Source organism: Lissotriton vulgaris, unplaced genomic scaffold, assembly GCF_964263255.1.
Source record: "Lissotriton vulgaris unplaced genomic scaffold, aLisVul1.2 SCAFFOLD_3529, whole genome shotgun sequence".
NCBI lineage: Eukaryota > Metazoa > Chordata > Amphibia > Caudata > Salamandridae > Lissotriton > Lissotriton vulgaris.
Window position 1 is genome coordinate 65,916 of NW_028241808.1, and position 24,421 is coordinate 90,336.

Sequence of the window (24,421 nt, forward strand, 5' to 3'; positions counted from 1 at the left end):
AGTAAGATTCGGTATTTACCGATTCTGTAAATACCGAATCGGTATCCCCCATTGATGCCTATGGGCCTTGAAGCCCATAGGAATAAATGTGGAATACCGAATCGGTATTTAACGATTCGGTAAATTCCGAATTTTGCAAGGGTGCAGGGGGTGTCACTTTGACACCCTCAAGCACCCCAATTCCGGACTTGTGTGCCATGTGGCACACAGACATGCCTATGGGCATGTCTGTGTGTCACATTGCACAGGTGTGCATGCACACCTGTATTCGGTATTTTACCACCCAATAGGATTGGGTGGTAAAATACTGAATCTGACTGGCCTTTGGGACTCAGAAGAGTCCCACCTACATATGGAAGTTACCGAATCGGTAAAAATACCGATTCAGTATTTTACCAATTCGGTAAATTTACCGAATCGGTAAAATAGGCCCCCTACATCAGGAATGACCATTTACCGGTCGGTAACGGCTGAAATCAGCCGTTACCGGTCGGTAAATGGCCACCTACATCTGGCCCCACATGCCTTTTGACAACTGACTGTCCACTGAACTTTCTTAGGCATTCTTTTTGAAGTTAAGTCATTCAGGGGTGTCACAATGGATGCATACCCCTTGACAAATCTTCTGTAGGACCCGGTCAGCTCTAACGAGTCTGGGTAGTAGGAGCAACCCAGTCCATCATGGTCTGGATTTTGCTCTGTAATGGGTGAACCTGGCCTCCACCTACAAGGTGACCCAGGTACACAACCTGACTCTTCCCTATCTGGCACTTAGTAGACTTGATAGTTAGGCCTGCTTTCTGCAGGACCTCCAAAACATTTCTCAGGTGGACCAGGTTATCCTCCCAGGTGGAGCTAAAGACAGCAATATCATCTAGATATGCTGCACAATAGTTTTCCTGGCCTGTTAGGAATTTGTTCACCAACCTTTGAAAAGTGGCAGGTGCATTTTTCAAACCAAAGGGCATTACCACAAATTGATAGTGCCCACTAGGGGTAGAAAATGCTGTCTTTGGCTTTGCATCATCAGCCAATATGATCTACCCGTAGCCAGCTGTAAAATCAAATGTGCTCAGAAACCTGGCTGAGGCCAAAGTATCTATATGCTCATCTGTTCCTTGGATTGGATGGGCATCAGTCCTAGTGACTGCATTGAGACCCCTGTAGTCTACACAAAACCTCATCTCTCTTTTACCACCCTGGGTGTGAGGTTTTGGTACCAAGACCACTGGACTAGCCCAAGGGCTATCTGAGGGTTCAATAACTCCCAAGTCCAACCATTTCTAGACTTCAGTTCCGATACAGTCCCTGAAATGATCAGATTGCCTGTAAATCTTATTTTTAACAGGCAGACTGTCCCCAGAATCCACTTCATGAGTGCACCAGGTAGTCTGACTTGGAGTCAGTGAGAACAGGTTCCTCTACTGATTGAGCATCTGTCTACAATCAGCTTATTGCTGAGCAGTGAGGCTGCCTGCCAAGGCTACACCATCAACTGATCCATCATCAGGGTTCTGTGAGAGAAGGTCAGGGAGTGGATTACTCTCCTCCTCCTGTCCCCCATTAGTAGCCACGAGCAAGCCCTTGGCTGCCCTGTCAACATATGGTTTCAGTCTGTTGACATGAAGCACCCTATGGGGCACCTGGGAGTTCCAAGGTCTACCAGATAGGTAACCTCTCCTTTCTGTTTAACAAATATATGGGGGCCACTTCACTTGTCTTGGAGGGCTGCTGGGGCCACAGGCTCCAGAACCCACACATTTTGTCCTGGCTGGTAAACAGTCAGCACAGTGTTTTGGTCATGCCAGGCTTTCTGCAATTCCTGGCTAGTCTCAGGGTATTTGGTTGCCTTTTTCATATACTCAGCCATCCTGGGATGGAGACCAAGTACATAGCCCATTATGTCCTGTTTAGGTAGTTTGAGCAGTAACTCCCATCCCTCCTTCACCAGACACAATGGGCCTCTTACAGGATGCCCAACCAGATGTTCAAAAGGCCTGTAGCCAACCCCCTTCTGAGGAACCTCCCTGTATGCAAATAAAAGGCAGGGTAGTAGGATATACCATCTATGCCTAAGCTTTTCTGGGAGACCCTAGATCATACCCTTTAAGATTTTCTTGACTCTTTCAACTAAACCATTGCATTGTGGGTGATAGGGTGTGGTGAATTCATAATTCATTTCACACTCCTTTCAAGTTGCAGTTAAGTAATTGGACATAAAGTTTGCACCTCTGTCAGAAACTACCTCCTTAGGGAAACCCACTCTTGAGGACACTCCCAGGAGGGCTCTTGATACCACAGCTGCTGTAGTGGTCCTAAGGGGAATTGCCTCTGGGTACCTAGTGGCATGGTCCACCACCAGCAGGATAAATCTGTGCCCAGATGCAGTCTGAGGATCCATGGGATCAATAATGTCAATCCCTACCCCCTGAAAGGGATCCCCCACCACAGGTAGTGGTATCGGGGGGGGGGGCTTTGTTGTGCCACCTGCTTTGCCACTGGCTTGACAGGTGACACAGGAGCAACAAAACTCATTTGTGTCTTCAGAAATGTGGGGCCTATGAAAGTGAGGGTCAATTCTGTTCCCAAGTCTTGTTTTGGTCCAGGTGACCCGCTAGAGGAATATCATGGGCTAGTGTCAATAGGAAGCCCCTGAACTTCAAATGTATAACCAACCTCCTGGCTGCACCAGGCTTGGGGTCTCTACTCTCTGAGTACAGGAGTCCATCATCCCAATAAATCTTATGGGTGCCACTAGCATTCCCAGCAGTCTGCTGTTTTAGGGGTTTAAGAGAAGGGAAGATTAGCTGTTCCTGACTCAGATCTGCCCTGGAAGGGTCCCTGTCCACAAGAACTCAACCTGATCAGGCTCAAGCTAATCTGGGACAGTTCCTTCTTCAGGACTACAATCATCTTCCTCAAGAGACTGATCTGCACTCTGAGTCAGGGGGGAAGGCACTGCCTTAACCCTACTGCTCCTTTTCTTTGAAGGCACCTGGGCCATTATTCCATAATCCAGGGCTTGTTCAGTGTTAGACATTTTGGCCTCTGACCTAGTCAGAGCAAACACATGTGTAGAGATACCTAACATTTCTGCATGGGTCTTGAGCTCCACTTCAGCCCAAGCTTAGGTCTCTAAATCATTGCCAAGCAAGCATTCTACAGGGAGGTCTGAACTCACCACAGCCTTCTTGAGGCCAGTTACCCCTCCCCAGGAGAAATTAACAACTGCCAGAGCATGGTTGGACCTGACATTGTTAGCATTGGTCACTTGGTAAGTTTTACCAAGTATGAGTTGCTCAGGGGCCACAAGGTCGTGTCACCATTGTGACACTTGTCCCTGTGTCCCTGTAGGCCATAGCCCCTTTTCGATTTATCAAAGGCTGCTGTCTGTATTTCCCAAGTTACTGGGACTCACAAAGGAGGACATATCCATGCCTCCATCACAGATCAGTACAGCATGAGTTGGAACTCTGACTAGGCCAAAGTCAATCTCAGAACCCAGGGTTTACCCTACTACACCCTTATTCTGAGTACCACCACTTGGAGCTTAACTAGGGAGAACATTTGCCTTAGGGGGAATGGTGGCTGGGTTTGAGTCTTTAGGTCTGATGCAATCACTAGTCCAGTTGGTATTCTGTTTACAGATTTTACATCACGGTTTCTTTTGGCCTTTTGTTTTGGATGATTGGGAATCCCCACCATTAGAAGATTTTTAGAGGTCTTGTGAAGACTTCTGGTCTTTACCCTTCTCCCCACCTTTATTAGGATCTTGCTTATTCTGGTCATCACCTTGGTTCTGTACCTTCTGCTTCACCCTGGTTGTGACCCATTTGTCTGCCTTCTTTCCCAATGTTTGGGGAGCGGTCAGATCAGAGTTTACCAGGTGCAGCAGCTGATTCTGACAGTTATTAAGGATCTGCTCCCTCATAATCAAGTTGTACAATCCTGTATAAACACATCCCTTACTGCCAAGTAACCAACCTTCCGGAGCCTTAGTAGCACAATCAACAAAGTCAACCCAGTCCTGAGTCTGAGCCTTTTGTGTATCTCTGAAATTAATTCTAGGTCAAACCCTTCAATCAGAGCACTCTTCAGGACTGTGTAATCATCAGCATCCTCTTCTCTTACAGTGAGGAGCTTGACTCTACCATTGTCTGCGAAGGAGAGCCACAAGATAGCTGCCCACTGCTCCTGGGGGACCTTCTGAACTTTGCAGGCCCTTTCCAGGGCAGTTATCCATTTGTGGATGTCATCCCCACTCTGGTAGAGAGGGACGATCTTGTTTAGGTTTCTATGGTCATGAGACCTTTCCCTACCACTAGGGAAGTTGCTGCCACCATGGGACTCTAGTCCCATCTTTTTTGCGAGCTTTTTCAAGCTCTATGGACTCACTTTCTAAGGCTAACTGCTGTCTCCTTATTCTCAGCTGAGCTTCTTTAAGTCTCATCTGTCTTTCCCTATTCTCCTGGGAGGTGTCCCTCCTATGAGAAGAGGCAGAGGTCCCTATAGATATACTAAAAGGTTAGGCTCCTCAGAAGGAGATCTAGACCTTCTAGGTATACCTCCAACTCTTCCTGTGGGACAAAGATAGGACCGCCTTGGCCTCCATCCCCAGTAGGAGCTGCACTATCCAGGTCAAGGTCATTGTCAACTTCCTGGTCAGCATCAGAGTCTGATTCCTGTGGGATTGGACCACTGGGCTATTCTTCCTCTGCTGCTCCCACCCCACTGCCTACCCTTTTAGGCTCTGAAGCCTTTCTAAGATCATCTAGCAGTAATACCTCCTTGAGGTGTTGGGTGATGGCACTCCTGCCTGTGTCAGTTTTCTCACAGTACACAGAGCCCTAAACTCTAAGAAAGGGAATGTGTCATACTTGGATGCCTTTAATGTACTGACATCTGGCAGGAACCCACTGGTTCCTGGCCCTGAAGACATTACTAGTGAGGTGTGGTGTATGTACCTACCTACTCTAGTTGTCACCTACTAAACTCTCTTGAGTTGTAGAACAGGTGTGCTACACCCTTAACACACATTTCTAAGTTCACTAGAACTTACCTTATTTAAACTTGTATTATATGAACCTCTGGTACCTTTAGTGGTTTTCAATTAATCAAACACTTGAGATTATCTGGTAAAACAATGGCAAGCTGGAATCCCACACACAGCACACCAATGTGAGAAGTTGACCTGGCATCTGCTGTTCACTATTCTAGTGGGCACCTTGCACCAGTCCAAATGACCCTTATTGATGGTAGGTGAAAGGCAACCTTTATAGAAAGCTATCCTAGTGGTAGCTTTGGAGAGCAGCCTTCAGGCTAAGTCTTGGAGGAATGTAAAGCAGCTTGTTTTACCAGTCTATAATCTTGTGAATGATCAAATGAAAGGAGAACCACACCAGGTGTATATATAAAACATATGTATTTATTCTAAACACATCCCACTAGTCTCTTTTTGAGGCTAGAGACAAAAGTACATTTAGTAAACTTAATAACACACAGTAAATTAGTACAATATACGTTGAGCCCTAGGGGCGTACCGAACCATATATTAAGAAAGTTGTATAAGAACCACGACTGGCATAGAGACAGGGCCTAGAGCCTGTAGAAGCTCTAGGCCACCAGGAACCATCCAAGGTAGTGACACAGGGGACACACGGGGGACGTGTGCATTGTCTAAACACAGCTGCGAATCACCATTACCATCTATGGGGACAGTCGCGGTTGGAATTTTAAAGATAAAGGACACTTAGAAGATGACTTGGAGAAAACCCCTTTAGAACTAGGAGGTTCTAGAGTCAACACTCATGGGGGCACCAGAGTACTCGAGTTACCTCAACCAGGGAAGCCGGGTGCATTGGTGTCTTTTCGTGTCGGGTTTCGTCGTTGTTTTTAATGGTGATCTGCTGCAACGTGCTGCTGGCGTCCAAGTGGAAAGTGTCCATTGTGATCCAAGCTTGGATCAAACATCATAAGAACCTGAAAGCAGAGGGGACAGAGTCTTGGTCACTTGCCAGTGACCAGGAAGATGATAGGTGGATGCCCACCAATGTCGGGTTCTTGCAGTTGAAGAAGGTGAAGCTTGACTCTTCAGCCAAGAGAACCAGGAGGCGTCGATGACAACCAGGTTCTGGAATCTAGGTGTCCCACAAAGGATGTAGAGTGTTGCAGTGTCCGTTTCCGTATTAGATGCAACAAGCCTTGGCAACAGCAACCCCCCCAGAAAGCAGAGATTGGCTTCGGTGCAGACCAGCAAGGTCTGGGGTACTCACTAGGTCTGAGGGACTCACTACTTGCCAGGGCATGTCTGGAGCAACCAGGGAAGCCCAAAGAAAAGTAGTTACCTTCATGGGGACCCAACAGTCAATGGACCAGGGATCACAAAGGTGCCTCAAGCAGAAATGCAAGAAGCTGGCTCATTGAACACTCGTGGGGTGTAGGCCCACAATCTTCAGTGCAGATGGTGCTTGGGGCATGGGCTACAAGTAACCCAATGCACAATTTAAGGAAATCTCGGGGAGTTGATGCATTAGCAAATGTGCACAGTGTCCAGGGGTTCCAATTCCACATCACTCGTGAGGGCTACGGGTCTCAGCTTTGCTGGGGACTCGGGTCAGCCTTCGAGAAGTCTGGAAATCCTCATATCTGGGCTGCAATAACTTTATAGTCCAGTGGGAGCTTCAGAGGTGCAGACCGGCAAATGCTTCATTGGTGCCTGTTTGAACAGGGGAGTCACTCCATGACCCCAAGGGAGATTCTTCTTTCCCCTAATCGTTAGTAGAGGATTGAAGTTCCAGGATTCAGTTTAAGAGATTCGTCCAGGTGTAATCTACAGTCCTGTTCCCAGGGTTCCCTTACTTAGTCTAAGAGAAGGGGTAAGACATTCTCTGGGGACCCACCTATGGGAGGATCTGGAAAGAGGGGGGCTACACCCATTTCCTTTGTCCAGTTTGAGGCCAGAGCAAGGGATGGTAGTCCCTGCAACTGATTTGAACCCGGCTATGCACAGGGACACCAAAAGTGCCCCCAGTGCTGACTTCAAAGCACTCTCAGAGAGCACCCATGCAGCCCAAATACACAAAAGCCTGTCTGGGAGGTGGATACACCTCCCTGTGTCAGGAAACCTATTGTCCAGGCCTCCCCTGCCGGAGTTTCATCCAGCAGCAGGAGGCCAGACTGATGTCTGTGGCTGCAGCATCCATTTTGTGATGCCAGTGCTCTTTGAAACTATTACCGGTTAGACCAATGTGTACATGTCTCTCCCTCTAGAAGGGTGGAAGTTTACCCCTTCTGCCAGGACCGGCAAGGGGGGGGGTAGGATTCCGAAGTGTTTAACACCAAACACGACATGTTTCCATGCAGCCATTCCAAAGTTAGTTTTTACCGCGCGGTTATAATGCACTTAAGAGTTTATGGTCTGGCTGCATCACAGAACAGCCTCAGAGAATAGGGTCCGGAAGCTGCAGAGGGGCCAAGTTCATGCATGTGCACCTTCTCACACAAAACCAAGCATTCTACCTTCAGGATTGATAAGGCCTGCCATAGGAGTGACTGATAAGCTTATATGTGTCACTGATTAAAGGGAGATATAGGTAACATATAACTTAGTAAGGGGTGCATGCACAACCTTACCCAGGCTGCAGTAGCAGACCTGTGGTACCATTTTGGAAGACTTCCCAGGGGTGGCAAAATACATGCTTCAGCCCCTGGTAGGCCTCTGCGGTACCTTTGGCCTTAGTACCTAGTGTACCATATACTAGGGACTCACAAGGGTACCTCAGTAACTAAACTGGAGTGTACCTATTGTACATGGAATCAATTTAGAGAGGAAGCAGCTAGGCTGGGGTTCTGGATATCAGGGCCACAGCCAGATTAAAGTCGAAAAACAGTAAAACACCAGCAAAAAGTGGGGGTAACCGTAGTAAGCAGATCCTACTCTCCTGCACCTTTAATTTAATTTCCATTGCAGCCATTATCTTTTTAAGCTTTTAGAATCAACATATCTACTGTTACTTTGAGCCTTTATTCAATGAAACAATACAAACAATTGGCTCTGTTTTGGGGAACAGTGGCAGGCATTGGCTTTCATGGCTTATATTTGTGAACATCGCTCTGTACTATGGGGGGAGGGTGGGTAAGACTTCTGCCTATCAAATCCCTGCAACCCTTTGCACAACCCTCTAAATCCTTATTACTATTCGGAGGAACAGTGGAGGTCATCCAAACCCCTTTGCATCTGATACCCTTATTGTCTCTGCTTGTTCCATCTCTAGTTACAGCAATATTCTTTCTGACGCTGCAGTGACCTGGAGACATCAGACATCTTCACTCCTGCACCTGAACAGAGTGCAGCTCTACTCCATCTACTCTGTGAGTCACACCTCACTGGTATATACCATAAATGGAAAACTTCACCTCCTATGGGTGGTGCCATCAGATACTGCCTGCGAAATGTTCATAGTAACTCCAACATATCACTGAAATAAGTCTGCCCACAAAAAACAAATCCAGGCTGGTATTGTAAGCTACCTTCTAGCTTGTCATTCCGCCTATGCGTTCTTCAGCCCATCCTCCCATGAATTAAGATTGATCCTAATGACTGGAGGGCATATTATCAAGACAGGCGATAAAATTCTCGCTGCATTAGCGGCAGAAAACTGCTGCTAAAACAGTGATATTGGGCTTGATAATATGCTCTATGGAATTCCAATCGAAGCCCATGTTAGAGGTGAAGGACATCTAACATGGGCTTCAATTGGAATTCCATAGAGCTTATTATCAAGCCCATTATCGCCGTTTTAGCGGCAGTTTTCTGCTGCTAAAACGGCGATAATTTTTTCGCCTGTCTTGATAATATGCCCCCGGGTTGTACGAAAAGATTGATCCGCTCATGTAATACAATCGAATTCTCACATTCATATTTCTTTCAGGGTCCTCTGAATCGGATTCCTCTATATATCTGTGGAACATTCATGCCTTAATCCCATCCATGTAATATCATGCGTCAGAGACTGCCTTTTACTGCCAATGCAGCTTTTCCAGCCTTTCCCATCCGTCCCAAACGCACAATTATGAAATGCATAGACCTTTATCATGCCCTCTGACCTATAAGTGAAAATATGTATCTCACGCAAGTAGGCTGTAGGTGTACTGAATCATACTTTTCACCTCACCATACATAATGCTGAATCATTAGTTTTCTGCTGTATAACCACCGCCCTCACACTCACTCTTATTCCTTTGCTACTATATTAAGGTTCAGGTCTTTTGGTAGAAGGGATATGAGTGTTGAATAAATGACAACATGCAAATCAAAGTATTCTTGTTTCTTATTTTTCAAATCTTTCAGCAGGTACTAAGCCCACCGAGCAGCCAAGATAATGTGACAGCTGTCTTTGCTCTATAGGAAAATAATGTGATTTGCTTGATATCCCTTCACTCATGACAGCGAATATTACAAATTGAATAGCCGAGAACATAACTATTGAATATGTTTAAGTGATTTGTTTTCTTTATCTGAATAAAGCCATGTGCTGAATTCTGAGATTTTGAAAAACAAAAGCAGAAAGGTTCGTAATGTGTGAATTTCCCTCATAAGCACAGAAAACACTTCCAAGCAAGAAGACAGAAAGGCTGCTTCCCTTGAGCTGTACCTGGCGATGATCATTATTTGCCAACCCTGACTCTCCCGGACCTAGGAGAATATTGCATCCCAGCTTCGGAACATATGTTTGCAAGTCTCTGCAATGCTCAACGGTGCTCTTTAGGGACGCAGAGGGAACAAGAATCCAAAGTCGCTCTCAGGCCGTTTGTGATTGTGGATCCCTGCTGATTCTACATGGAAATAAAACATTTTTCTGCAAAATAATTGAAATGTGTGCGGTGAATGGGGTGTTACCAGTAAATCGGCAGAAAGTGCATGTGGCAAAGGTGTGAAAAAAATTCAGGATCTCTAGAGCTATATTGCAGTTGATATTTTTAATTTGCCCGCCTTCAGCATTTGCACTTTTCATTTGCAAGAAGTCAACGACAAAGTGTCTGATTTAGATCTTGGGGGGCAGGTTACTCGCCGCTACAATTATGTATATTCCTTCCGCCAAATTATAAATCCCATAGGATATAATGGGATTTATATTTCAGCAGAAGCGATATCCGTCCCCATTGTGATGAAGTGACCCATCTGCCAAGATCTAAGGGCCTGATTACGAGTGCGGCGGTCGTAGGACTTCCGCACTTGCGCTGGCAATGGTCGGTCCACCACATTATGACTCTAAAAGTCATTGCAGCGGAGGACCAATGGGTGAAGCTGCACCACAATGTAATATGCTCAGTGGGAATGATGCAGTCCTGCTGAGCATATTATGAGTTCCTGCACGGTCAACCATTTCATAGCGGGAGGCCCGCCAAGAAAAGGCTGATGGTGCAGGGCCATCATGCCCTCTGCCAGAGGGAGAGATTCAGATGGAGCACAACATGTACTCCCCTGTCTGTATTTCCCCAAAGTTCCAGCACGGCATGAACTTCACCATCCACCATCCAGCACCGCCATGGGAAAGGCAAAGGACTGTCCGCCTTACACGAGTTCAATTCTTAATAAAGTGGGCGGTCCTTCCGTGGCTTTGGCAATGCTGTGTCGGCGGGCAGCTCATAATCAGCCCCTAAATCAGGCCTCAAGTTTCCAGTTCACAAAGGTAAATTTACATGTGTAGATTTGATTATGTGTAAGTTTATTCCTGCACCCAAGCCTTCTAGAACAGGGCCTTGGAGTGTAGAATTAATATTCCTAACTGTTTAAATGTAGGATGAAGTTTCCGTCATTGGGGTGGAGCTAGGGTAAAGTATAGGAAAATGTGTTAAAATTTAAAGAACATGAATAAGATACTATATTAATAAATAGTAATATCAAATAGTTCTATATATTTATTTGAAATCCAATATTAACAAAACAAAATGGCACAGCACATTAACATAAATGTGTATTTAAATAATTTGATTTGGAAATATTATCCCTAGAGAATACTTTTAAAAATTCCCACCTACTAAAATTGTTATGTATATTATTACACAGTTAAATAGCCTAGAACTTAAGATAAATCGCACCAAGTCTTTTGTAATGAAATACAACCCTAAATTATCCAAGACTAAGAAAAGTTTACTTGGTGGTGAAGGAATAAGGAAAAGCCCTCCTTTTACGTATTTGGGAGTAAAGATAAATGTAGATGTTAACTAGACATTTTAACTGAATGTAAGAGTTTTGCAATTTCAAAGATCGATTGAAGCAGGTATTAGATTTTTCCAGATGGGTGGGGCACAAACCAACCAATGAATTGCTTTGTATTTTTAAAAGGAAATTTGTGTCTGTTGCTTCATTTGGTTCCAGTATCTGGGGTTATGCCAATTGCAAACTCCTCAAATTGTGGAAAATACATTTGTAAGAAGGGTGTTTGCAGTTCCACAATGCACTACAATGTCCTTCGGTCATGATGAGTTTGGGGGCTGAACCTCCCAGTAGATCATATTAAACTGCAGCCTCTGTTACTTTGGCTCAGAATCTGGAAAAATCCAGAAGCCCAAGTGTGTAGAATAATTCAGACCAATTAAATGAATTTAGATAACTGCTTAGACGTTCCATGGCTTAAATACATTAAAATGAGTCTTGCTAGGCTGGGTACCCCAGTATATTTTTCTAACCCGGCTAGCTTACTTAATATCTCTCCGAGTATAATAAAAGATCTTTTTTATCAACACATTCAATTGGCACAAAAGGACAACAGATGTGGTGTGTTGGGAGTTACTTTCCTGTGCTCTGTGTCTAAGGCCATTCGCCGTCTTCATTGGTTACCTGTAGCCAGGGGTATTGAATTCAAAGACATGTATCGCCTTCAAAGCTTTGAAACTGACCACCCCTTCTATTTTGGCCAACCTCCTTTTGCCTTATATACCCTCACGACATCTCCGCTCACAGTGTCAGCCCTTGATGGTGATTCCCTGGACACGAAGAGTTTGTGCTGGTGGCCGCTCCTTTCGTAGTAGAGCGGCCTTCATTTGGAACTCACTCACTGCGCATATTCGTGGCCTTAGTAACTATTTAGTATTCAGGAAGGCCGTCAAGATGCTGCTTTACCCTGCACCATAGTTTGTGTCTGCTCCATCTGCTTATGTAAGTCGTTTTTGGTTTTAGCGCTGGGACGCCCCTTTGCTGGGGCAGTTGTAGCGCTCTACAAGTCACAGTAACATTCCTGCCAATTACTTGCCGTCCGCACTTTACTTGCAGATAATTGCAAATGAGAGGCAGAAGTTTCTGCTGACCAGGTTCCGATTTAAAACCATAGACCTTTTCTCTGCTTTTCCAACTAAAGGCACCTGGTTCCCATCTCTCCCCCTCTGTCATTGAAAGGCTTCGGCAGACCAAAGCACTGTGCATTTTATTCTATTTTTCACATTTTATACCCCACAAAGAAGGCAGTTCTTTTGCCCTGTCTTACAAGCATTAGAGACCAAATCTCACGTAACTCCCTTTGCCTATTTACATCACCTAGGAAGTGGAACTGTTTTTTAGGTTGTATTGAATTATATTTTAAGTGCATTAAGGATTCACTCTAAGTACTGAATCATGTATGCTATCATTTCTGCTCTTTCATTTTTATCTATTTTAAATTATTTTAAAAGGCTTTTATTCTATTTTGTATTGTAATGTATTTTCTCTCTGGTGTGACGTTTATGGCTCGACAGAGTTGAATTGAGTATTTGATGATGATGATGATGATGCAGTTAAATGTTATAAAAGGTAAGTGTAGCATTCAATTTAAATACTAATAATTATGTAACATGTGTTTTAAAGTTAGTTATAGTTTTAATATTAAAATAGCTATATTCCTAAATACCATAATATTTGCTTCTTGTTCATTTATTAAAAAAGCAACATTTAAACATTTATTTTAAAAGTCAAAATAATTTAATTTATTTGAATATTATTTGTTTTGGGGTTTTTATTACAAGTCCCTACCTCCTTTATCTTATATGGGTATGTTTCTCAGTACCTGTCAGAAGCCATTTGTGTTAGTAGACTTACTCCAAGGTTGGGCTGAAGTACATTTATGACTGTTCTGCAACCTTTTTGGCTCTAGTAACTTTATAGGTGCAGTTTGTGAATGAGCTTACTTTTGTATGGGTGGGTATTTTGTTTCTGAATGCTCCTCCCTAAATCCCTCCTTAGCCCCCTCTGAAGTAGGTGCAAGTATTCCCCGTTTTCACACCACTCCTCCATGTTCCTCCTGAATTTACTACTAAAAGTACACCTACACGTGCACAGATCTCCACACTTGTGGCTGAGATTTGAGCATAGAAAAGATAACAGAGGCAGAGATCTCTCTGTGTAGGTTTGTGACTTGCATTTTGTCGTATGTAAGTGGTACTATGGTAGAACTTCATTACGTACTACAAAATATTCTGTGTCAATGTGGGAACTCAACAGCCATTTGGAGATGTTACAAGTCCAGTGCATCAGCTGTGGAATGATTGCTGCAATCCTCAAGAAGCTTGGGACTCCAGAGTATATCCTTGAGTGTGTAAAATGTTGTGGTGACATTGAAACTTCTGTTTGAGAATGGAGGAGTACTTTTGAGCACAGATAAAGAGACAGGATTTTATCCTTCAGAGCTAAACATTTTGGTTTCTTATATGCAGGCACAAATTATTTTCCATTGTGGCTCCAGAGCAGTACTTTGGAGCACAGACATTACAGTGGCTTATATCCTTGAATGCTAACCTTTTGTAGTTTTCATATCTATCTGTGGCAAATAACTCTGTGAAGACAACACGATGTGTAAGCATCAGGCAGCAAAAACTATTGGTGGTAGGAGTTTTACAACAAACGGTTTGAAGATAATACTAAGTTGAGTTGCATACAGTTTATTGTTGAGGCAAATTGAGACTGTGAAGATGAAAGTTTGGTTGTGAGAACTGTGCAGTTCTTGAACATCTTTAACTGTTAGAATATTCAGACACCAGTGTTAGGTAGGCATCTCTTACATTATATTGTATTTGATGTTGGTATTCATTACTCAGTTAGTGTTTAAATGGTATCTTGTAGTTGTCATAACTTGTTCCCTGGACTCTTATGCCAACCAAACGGGGGCACGTCTGGTGGACTTTTTAGTGTTCAGATAAGCTTTCAGACCTTGAGTGTTCACTTTCTGCCTCTTGGACAATATTCTCCCATTCTATTTCATTCCTGGTTCCTGGTTTTGTGAAAACATGTTTGCTGTTCCAACTACAGACTCCAATTCATAGAATGCTCTGCTCACTGCCTCATCATCATCATGTATTGCAGGCCAATCCTGTGTGGAGGAATCATCATACCTGGCACTGCAACGTACTAAATTGATCTAAGGCTTGTGATCATTAATGTGCTCTTTCAAATTTCTTCTTACATAAGTCCAGATTTGGTCATTGTAGCAATGTTCCCACAGTGCTTCTGTTTAGTTAACCTGTTGCTAGAAATTCCAAATTCCTGGGCTATTCCTATCCTTGTTTTGTGAAATGACACTGTTTTTTACAGTGTATTCTAGTTTCTTGAGCTATCACTGCCTTCTAGTGTTCTGTTGCAGTCTGAGCCTTCATTATTTTGTAGTGCTTCTTAGTTTCATGAGCTTCAAATGTACTGCAATGTTACGTATTTGGTACTATTGCAGTACTTCCTGATTGTCTTAATTTTCATTTCTCCTATGCCTCTCCGTTTGCATTCCTTTTCCTTCCCCTGTGTCCTTAGTTTCAAGAGGCCTGCCTCTCTATTCATGATGCTTTTGTTGCTGGTTACCTACAGAGGTGTGTTTGCTTGTTTTCTGGCAAGTGTAACTCCTACCCCTTCTTTCTTGTTAAGCACAATTCCTCTCTAGCTCCTTGTCTATTGTGGCTTTGTATTTAGTTTTACATCCTATTACTGCTTCTCTTGTTCCTCTGTGATCACCAGGACACAGTTGATAACTTTGGTGGTGTTTCTCATACACCGTATCATGTTTATGATAACGTTGATGCCATTACTATAGGGGCAGCTCCTGAGACCCTGCCTTTGCATATTTACTGTGCATGGGGATAGTTGCAGTCAAAATATGTAACACCAGTTGTGGGTCAGGAGCTTTCTGATCTTCGTCTAATCGTCCAGAGCCCCTCAGTGATTTATCCTACATGTCCTTTATTATAAATAGTCTTGGTAGGTGTTGTATGACTCGAGTGTTATTATGAATTTTGGATTGCCTACTGATTGACTCCTTTTTCTGAGCTTAGCGATTCTTTGTTACTTTGGGCAGCACTTCCCAACTTATCTCTTTTCTTCTGTGAATTGCTGAGTGATTCTGAACAACATGATTATCAATATTCTCTTTATTTTGTCTACCCTGCCATGAGTCCTTGCCCAACTCTTGACAGTAGTTCCTCCTTATTTAGCTAGGCTGCTACTAGCTGGTTCTCCTTGCTACCTGCAGTTGTGGTCGATGCTGCTGGAAGGAGAGCTTTTGAGAACATGCTGCTTCCTGTGAATCAATTTTGAAAAGGGCCTGGGCACTTATAAAACTGACCCTGAAGCCATAAGGTGAAAAGTGTGAAATCAGCATATTGGAGTAGTCGACAAATACATTTTTATATTGAACCCTGAAAATAGTGGTTTGGAAAGTTTGCGTATTCGTTTCAAGTGACTCAAAGTGTTACAAGGTGCATTTCCTAAATGTGTTTTCTCTCTTCTGTGTAGAGACAACTCTACACCACCCACGGACCCCTCGGAGGTGGAATTCCTGGCAAAAAAAGAGCTGGTAATCAAGTTCAAGTTCAAGAAAAGCGTTATTCAGCTGCTATTTTAAAACAGACATAAAAGCACAGAACAATTATATACAAATTTCATTACAGTTTCTATACAAAAGTTTGAAAAAACACAATTCATTTACTGTTAAAAAAATAGAAAAAAACAGTTGCAGCCATTAACATTCCAGAGAAATTATTTTCCTGATAAATAACACCGCTTTGAAAAATTGTGCTAGTCTCCATGCTATTGGTTCATTTTCTAATAACTGGAGGACAAACAGCTTGGCGGCACTGTATAAGCCCTAAGTTTTTTAAAAGTGTAATAATCCAAGCTTTCCTCTCTTACAAATAAAATTTACAAAACAATACTAAATGCATGGTAGACTGGGCAGACATTTTATCACAAGGGCAAAGTAATAAATCACGTGACCAGTCATTTAGTTTTGGGAAGGACAGGAATCTATGTATGATTCCCAGTCTAAACCCAGTTAAAAAAACTGTCAAAAGTACCAGGGACAAATGATGAATATGGCTCCATCCCTACAGTGGTTCGTATTAGCAGGTGATGTCTCGCTGTAATTTTTTCAGAGATTTTCCCCACCAATCTATTTGCTTCCCGGAACTGTAGGCCTTTTTTCTTTAAAATCTTTCTTGAAATCTCCGTCATTGATATTGGATTTAAAAAATATTCTGGGTGGCCCAGATAAAACATGAAATCGTGGACATATTTGAGCCAGGGGATTGTTGCGCCCTCTCTAATTTCAGAATATCTTTTAATGTCGTCCTATTTAACTTTGTCTGGTCCTTGCACTAGACTCTGTGCCACAATAGTATAGGCTCGATTTTTATAAGATCCATAATGTAATGTTGTTCTAACTCATCATGGCAAATGAAAGAAGAGGTACTAGGAGGTACGGAGAGAATGTGCATTTAAAAAATATTTTCGACTGTAATGTGGTGGGATCTGCAAAGCCCCACATCCGAGTCCCTTAAATTGCCATTGTCACGCATTTTGCTTTATATATCAATAGCAATTTCGGGGGAGGTTTCCTGGCTAATTTTTTAGCGAACGATAACAATGCTGTTGTAGCTCTAGAAAATGCCAGTTTTTTGGCAGATACCGCTGCCGCCCATGAATCGTGCTGGTTAAAACGAACGCCTAAATAAGAGACATTTTTAATAGATGATAATCTCTCACCATCAATATACATTTCACTGGTCTTCTGGGTCCCTTGCCTACATCTCATGACATAGGTCTTAGCTATGTTAGTTTTGAGACCCAGATCCCTCATAAACATACTAAAACTATCCAGGGCGAATTGAAGGCCATTTTGGGTATGTGCCATCAATATAGCATCATCCGCATACAGTAATGTGGGGTTAGGGCGGCCCTCTACCTGGGGATAATCTTTACCCTGGAGAACAAGGGCATCTTCAAGGTCGTTGATGTAAAGATTAAAAAGAAAAGGGGCCAAGACACAGCCTTGTCTGAACCCTCTCATGACTGGGAAGGCTTGAGTGCATTCACCCTTCCGATCAAACCGGACACAGCCGCCTTAAAAACATTATAATTTTTGGGTCAACCCCTATCGTTTCGAGGACCTCCCACAGCCTGTGATGTCTAACTGAGTTGAACGCTGCGGCGAGGCCGAAAAAAGGCCAAGTATAAGCTACCTTTTTTTGCTCTTATATACTTTCCTGTCAGTAATGAGAGGTTGAGGGACTGCTCAATGTTACCAAGGCCATCGTGAAATCCATATTGGATATTGGATAATTTCTGGTTGTCCTCTGCCCAATCAGAGAGGCGGTCCAGGATGACCCTCCCTACCACTTTAACAGTGGAATCCTGGATCTTCACGATCTCCCTTTTTGTAGATTTGAATTATTATAGAGTGTGCCCAGGTCTGGGGAAGGGTAACTAGCATCAATGGCCTGGGTTAATATAGGCCCCCACGAGGGAACACTGTGCTTAAACATGTCAACCGGGAACCCCTCTGTTCCGGGGGCTTTACTTCCCAGACTTTGTGCTAAAGCCCCTGTCACTTCCTCCAAGGTAATTTCTAAATCAATTTGTTCAATGTTGTTGATGTTACCAGCTATGGAATATCCTCCAGGTTCCCCTGCCCATTGTACACTTTGAAAAATGGGTAATCCAAGTTTCTTCTGTGATTACTGTTTCCACAGAGGGGCCATTGTAAGGAGAAAGGAAAGGGGTTCTTAAAACAATTCAGAACACAATGTTATCTTTCTGTTGTGCGGCACTGTGTAGAGAATCCCAGGCCTCATTTCTCAGGGTTTGTTTCCTGTCTTTCATTGCCCCTTAATATTCTATTCTTGCTTGTTTTATTTTGGTCGGTGATTTAGGTTGTGTATGCAATGCCTTTTTCAAGTTACCATATGCCCTAGTGCATTCAGCATTAAACCATTTAGAAGATTTCACTTTTTTGCTAAATTGTACCGTCAGCAATTTTTTTATCTCCCTCGTGATATCTATAAAAGAGTTCACGATGGCCTCATCGGTGGCGCCCTCACTCAGGCAGGTATCCAGTATGGGCCTTCATTTGCCTATAACTTTTTCCATTAACTGTTCTGGTTCCACTTTATCCCACTTTAATGTATAGCCATTAGTTTTACTCAATGCTACATCCCCCGTCATTCGCATAGGTTTCTCTATCTTGTTAAAGTTAAAGGGAGATAGTTTAGATTATAAAAAGGAGGGGGAAATGGTCACATAGGGCCGTTTCGCACACCTCAAAGGAGCTGGTAATCAGCATTCCTAACTACAGCCTGAACAAGGTGTATCTGATGGGGGGACCTGGGCACATTTAACACTGGTTTGCCAGTGGATGTTCTCTTTTGGTTGGCAATTAGTTTAAAACAGCATCAGGAGTGTTGAATTATTCCCTCTGGATGGATGGACATCTAAAAACTGGAAGAAATCCGGGATCAGGGCAGAGGGAGGGCACATTTACCCCAATGCCAAGCCCCTACTATTTCGAACTCACCCAGCTACTGCTAAACCACGTCTCTAACAACATCGCAAAAGCAGATGAAATCTGAGCCTCCATCCAGAACACCTGGAAGACACGGATCGCAAAGCTTCGGTTTTCTGCGGACAGCTATGTCAAGGAGCAGGATACTCATGCCAAGTTGGATAACCTGACGTTGATGGAAATTAACACCATTGGGACATTCTTTACAGAATCTTTAAACCATCAATATGTGGCAACTCACTTATGAGTATTTGGTGATTCTGAATCTTCCTGTATGGTCTGGACTTCTTGAGTTTTCATTATTGAAGGTCCCAAAAATAGTCTACTTTTCAAATTCACATATAAGTTCCCCTTATAATGTGAATTCTTCATCAAACTCATAGCAATACCAAGATTTACATTCCCAAAATAAGATTTGAACAGAAACCTCAGCACTGGATTTTAGCATGTTTTCATTTAGAAGACCATGCTTTCTCTGAATTCTGCAATTTTCACTCAATTAAATCTCCTAAGTTAATACTCAACTCAATATTTATGCTGTATATGACAGGGATCTCTTGTGGTATTATTCAACTACCTTTTATATAGTGATTCATGTAGCTTGCCATGCAGCACAATTTCCTTACCAGAAATGTGATTTATGAAATATGTAGTTTGTGTTTTAAATGTAAAACCAATTAGCATACTTGTTCACGAGGAAGCTAAAAATTTATTTATACTCTTTGTGCAACAGGTTTCTGATTAGTTTGGCTGCAGCTGAACTGTGAACAGGTTAATCCACTTGTTTTATACTTTACAAATAAGTGTCTTGCTTTTCAAGAGGAAACATCTACTCAAACACTTCTCGAGACAGATAATGAAGTAAATTAGGTGAACGCATCATCAGCATGGTGTTTAACATGTATGTAAGTGATCACAAAGATGGAAAAAATAGGTACTTTCGATTTCCAAACTGTAGTATTGCTAGCATGAAATAAGCACTGGCAAAGCTAATAGTTCTGGCATTGGCTGCTATCCTTTGTACTTTGTCAATGCTTGTTTTGTCTTATGTAAAACCTTATTGTCGTCGGAGCTCCCAAGCCCTCACCAACAGAAAAAATAGCTGTAAAGCAAAATTCATTTTAGGCTGAAAAACACACATTGCCAAGTACTAGAAAAAATTGTTGTGCGGAACGTGCTTCTTATGAAATAGCAAAAGAATGTCACTCACCAGTAAAGTAAGCTGGCTGGCCATTGCACCTTGTTGTTTGATGTAATGGGCAGAGGAAACATGTGAAATACACAACAGTCCAGTGGATGAAGATGGCTTGCAGGAAGTCACTATAAGCATGTGTCTAATCCATATAATTTTAGAAATAACAAAAAGCTCTTTGCTAACACCCTGAAGGCATTATGAGTATATTGCAATCAAAAGCTGTTGATGGTTTTTGGAGACAAAATACGAAATACTACTTATCTGAGGGGAACAAGTTAAAAGAATGTCCCATCAAAGGCAAAATCACTTGTTATGGAGGCACAATCTTTCAATACATCTGGATAGATTTTTTCTAGCATCATTCAAAACTGCGAAACGCTGAAATACGCAATTAGGCTTAATGGTGTGTATAAAAGAAAAACTGCCTCGCAAAATAAGGAATCGCAAAATTTGCGAATCCTTATTTTGCAAATGCATTTAAGGAATCGCAATTTGCGACTCCTTTAATGGAATGTATGAGGCACCGACGTTGTGCGAATATGGTATAAGGAATTGCAAATTACCACCAACGACAGGTTGGTGGTAATTTGCGATTTCTTTCAAAAATGCAAATTTTGGAATTTTTCAAAGCGGCATGTGGCGCACACACATGCCCTTAGGGCATGTATGTGCGTCACATGTGCACCCATGCTCATTTCAACGGTGCAACAGGGTGTCCCTTTGACACCCAAGCACTCTTGAAATTGCAGTCTCAATTTGCGATTCTCTAATTGAGAATTGCAAATTGAGAATGTCTTCCCAGTCAGAGGCCCATAGGAATTAGTGGGGAGGTATTCCTTAATTGCGAATTGCAATTAGGGAATATGTAGGATTCACAAAATGTATTTCAAATCCTACAGACATAGCATTTTGCGATTCTCAAATAGCGATTCCCAAAAATTTGCTATTTGAGAATCGTAAAACCTAACACTGATACATATGGCCCAAAGTTAGGAAAAGCAAACATGGTGTAATCTCGGGGATTGATAAATAGGGCAAGGCATTGGCATTCTATGTCGATAAATATTTTGAATGTTCTTAATTTGTGCCACAGAATTAAAGTCAGACAACAAATTGTGATAGTGATGGTCAATACACTGGATTTAAGAGTGCAGTATTGTCTACAAAAATACTGTTTTGAGCAAATTGTAGCCTGCATGCTGTGCTACAACACTCTTAGCAAGGACAGTGTTAGCATGGCCTAAACTTCCTCATTGACATCTCAAAAGCCTTATCAATTGGATTGCAAATTGAGACCGTGCCTTTCCTTTGTCCTGTTATTTTGAGGATAGGTTTTCGTGGTCTTCGTAATTAGGGGCTTATTTACAAGCTCTTTGCAACCGCTGTTGTGTCACTTTTTGTGATGCAGCTGCAGCATAAATAATGCACCAGGTTGCAGCCTATTTAAAACGTAGCGCATCTAGGCACATGCGTCACCTTGTAAACCACTGCACCACATTATACCTGAGTCAGGTATATTGTATGGACAGTGGGCGTTCCTATGCAAGAAACCCTTGTAGAAGTGACGCAGTGAAATCTACAAGATTTCACTGTGCCACCTCTAGGATGCTACTGTGTCAAAACTTTTCCCCTGCTAGGACCAGGCGTAAGGAGTGATGCAGAGTATTAAGTATGACCTTCACATGCATTTCTGGATTTGCATTATGCTTGTGAAACAACTCCAGCAATGCATGACTTTTGCGACGACCGATGCATCAGAATTTCTGACGTATCTATCAATCCTTGCGTCATGGTGCACAGTATTATAAATACAGCGCATCCATGGTGGTACAAGGGTTTCACACGCAGGTGCAGGGAAATTGACGCCTCCTGCCATTTCTTGTACATAAGCCCATAGTATTAATGGTTATTTTATCTGTTCTTCATCCAAACATTCCTGTCCATCAGCATGAAAGTTTCTCTCCAGTTTGTTCCAACTGCCCTTGTCAGTGATCCGCTTCATACTTCTAATATTTGGGCATGTAAATGTAAATCCAGTATTTAGAAAGTGCACAACTACCCAAAGCCATCCCGGTGTTGGGCGCCGTTGGGAAGATTAAGCGAGCTATTGCCCAGAGTCACATGGTGCTGAGCGGATTGCCGCTGGTGCCAGGGATTGAAGCGTGATCCCCAGCGTCGGGCGTTCAGGGGCGGCTCTAGGCTCCTGGCGGCCCTGGGCAGGGAGCGTAGGTAGGGGGCCCCCGGAGGAACGCAGGCAGAGAGGCCAGTGAAGAGGGGGTTCAGGGTGTTTTGAAGTGGAACAGAGTCGGAGGCCGCCAAATCCCTGCCAGGGGCCGCCACACAAATATGTATCCATCCTCAGAGTATTATTATATTAAGGATGTCTATTGGCGTGGCGGCCCCTGGGGTTTGTCGGCCCTGTGCAGGTGCACAGCTTGCACATGCCTAAGGCCGCCCCTGCGGCGTCATTCCCCCTGGCCGCTGCGCCACACCTCTTACCTTGTCTCAAATGTCTCAAATGTAGTTGTCATACGCACCAATAGTACTATTAGTTTTGTGGGTACCTAATAACTTGGAAACAATCATTCATCAGATTTTCAGAAGCAGCCTCATTAACACTATTTAAATCACGATTCAAATAAGTAGATACGCCTTATCTATGCATGTCATGTTCATTTAGCTTTCTTAGAGCCAGTGGCGGCTGGTGGAACTTGAAAGGAGCGAAGCCCCCACTTGTATGCTTTTAATATGTGGGAGATTTTCACTTTAAGTTCATCAGTTTATTAATCACTATAATGAGAGACATTTATTAAAACTGTTAATATATGCCTCTCACTATAGTGATATCAACTGATGTGCTAAAGTGCAACACTCCTGCATTTTTAAAAACTTACACGAGGCTAGAGTACTTTTGTTCAGTATGCATGCACCCTGAACTCACATATTTATAAATTCTCTCTTGTATGCCTTTAACATGCAGGAGCGTTTCACTTTAGTATTCAGGCTATGCCACTATATTGAGAGGCATTTAATTAATACCTTTCAATATAGTGATATTAACTGATTTATTAAAGTGAAACGCTTCTGCATATTAAAAGCTACAAGACACGAGGGCACCTTTAAACAAGTCACTTCAGGATGCACACATCCTGAGTTCACATATTTAAAAGTGCTCTTTTGTAAGCTTTTAACATGCTTTTAATAGGCATTTATTAACAGTTTTAATAAATGCCTCTCAATATAGTGATATAAACTAATGTACTAAAGTGAAACGCCCAGCATGATAAAAGCACACAAAAGGAACACTATTAAATACATGAGTCCCGGATGTGTGCTCTGCCGTGCCAGCCTATGTTTTTTGTTTGTTTGTTTCTAAAACAGTAAAAACGAACCACAGTCTGTCTGTCACGATAGTACGCTTCCATTCCCCGGCCATGAGTGTGGCTTGAGGTCTGTGACCTAGAGTCACGCGCCTGCAGTCTTTCACAGGCTGCAAGCAACACTCTTTCCCAACACGTCCCAGGTGACGAGTTGGGAAAGAGTGTTGCTTACAGCCTGTGAAAGCGTTTGACAGGCAGCTCAGGGAATACAGTGCTTATGCCCTAGATGCCAGGGACTGCTTGTAAATATAACGCTGCTGACATCTGAACATTGTAGGCCTGGGCTGAAACTAGCCTGCATAGCCTTTTTTTTTAAAAAAAGAAAAAAGAACATGCTTAGGGAGATATGTTCAATACAGCATGTGTCCCATTCGAAAGTGCCTGGCTGCCTGACTCGTATGCAGCAAGTGCGAGAGGCAGCCAGGCACTTAAGCAGCACCCAGCATTGGCCTAAAGCCATTAATTAATTACAAACAATACCTTATGTGGGTGGTATTTGCACTTTGCAATTACGATCCCCATAACTTGAAAACACGAGGTGGGAGGCACCCTGGCACCTTCTAGTGGCAGCTGCTGCTGCTTAGAGTGACATTGCGGATCACTATTTAGCAGCGCTGACCATAAGCCAGCAGCCTCACAATATCTTTTTGCGGGACATTTTCATTCATCTGTTCTAAAACATTCAGAGAAAGTCATTACAACCTTGTACTGTGTCAGGCAGGACAGTATATTAGGTCTAAAGCACAAATGAATTGAAATTCGTTTTTATGGCTTACATAAAGCCACTTTTTCTTGAAATTCAACAAAAGCATATGACCTTTGGTAAGATTAAGATGTTGGTTGAGTGGGGTGTAAACCCTGCTCAAGCAACTGCCACAATCCCTGTCAAGGTGAACCACTAAAGTCAACAAATCAACCTGTGCGTAACTCACTGGTAGCTTGGCATAAAAGCAGAAAGGCAGTGCTTAATATGTAAAACGATAAGTGCTAGTTCTCTAGTCAGGAGGGCACTGCAGCTTGCACCAAACATTGCCCCTACCAATGATAGTAACATACCA

General features: G+C 42.9%; 1 pseudogene; it reads left to right on the forward strand.

Moving 5' to 3' along the window:
• The window catches only part of LOC147669883 (DNA replication complex GINS protein PSF2 pseudogene), a 31,663-nt pseudogene extending 12,628 nt beyond the window's left edge, over window positions 1–19,035 (forward strand).
• Window positions 19,036–24,421: the final 5,386 nt, after the last annotated feature.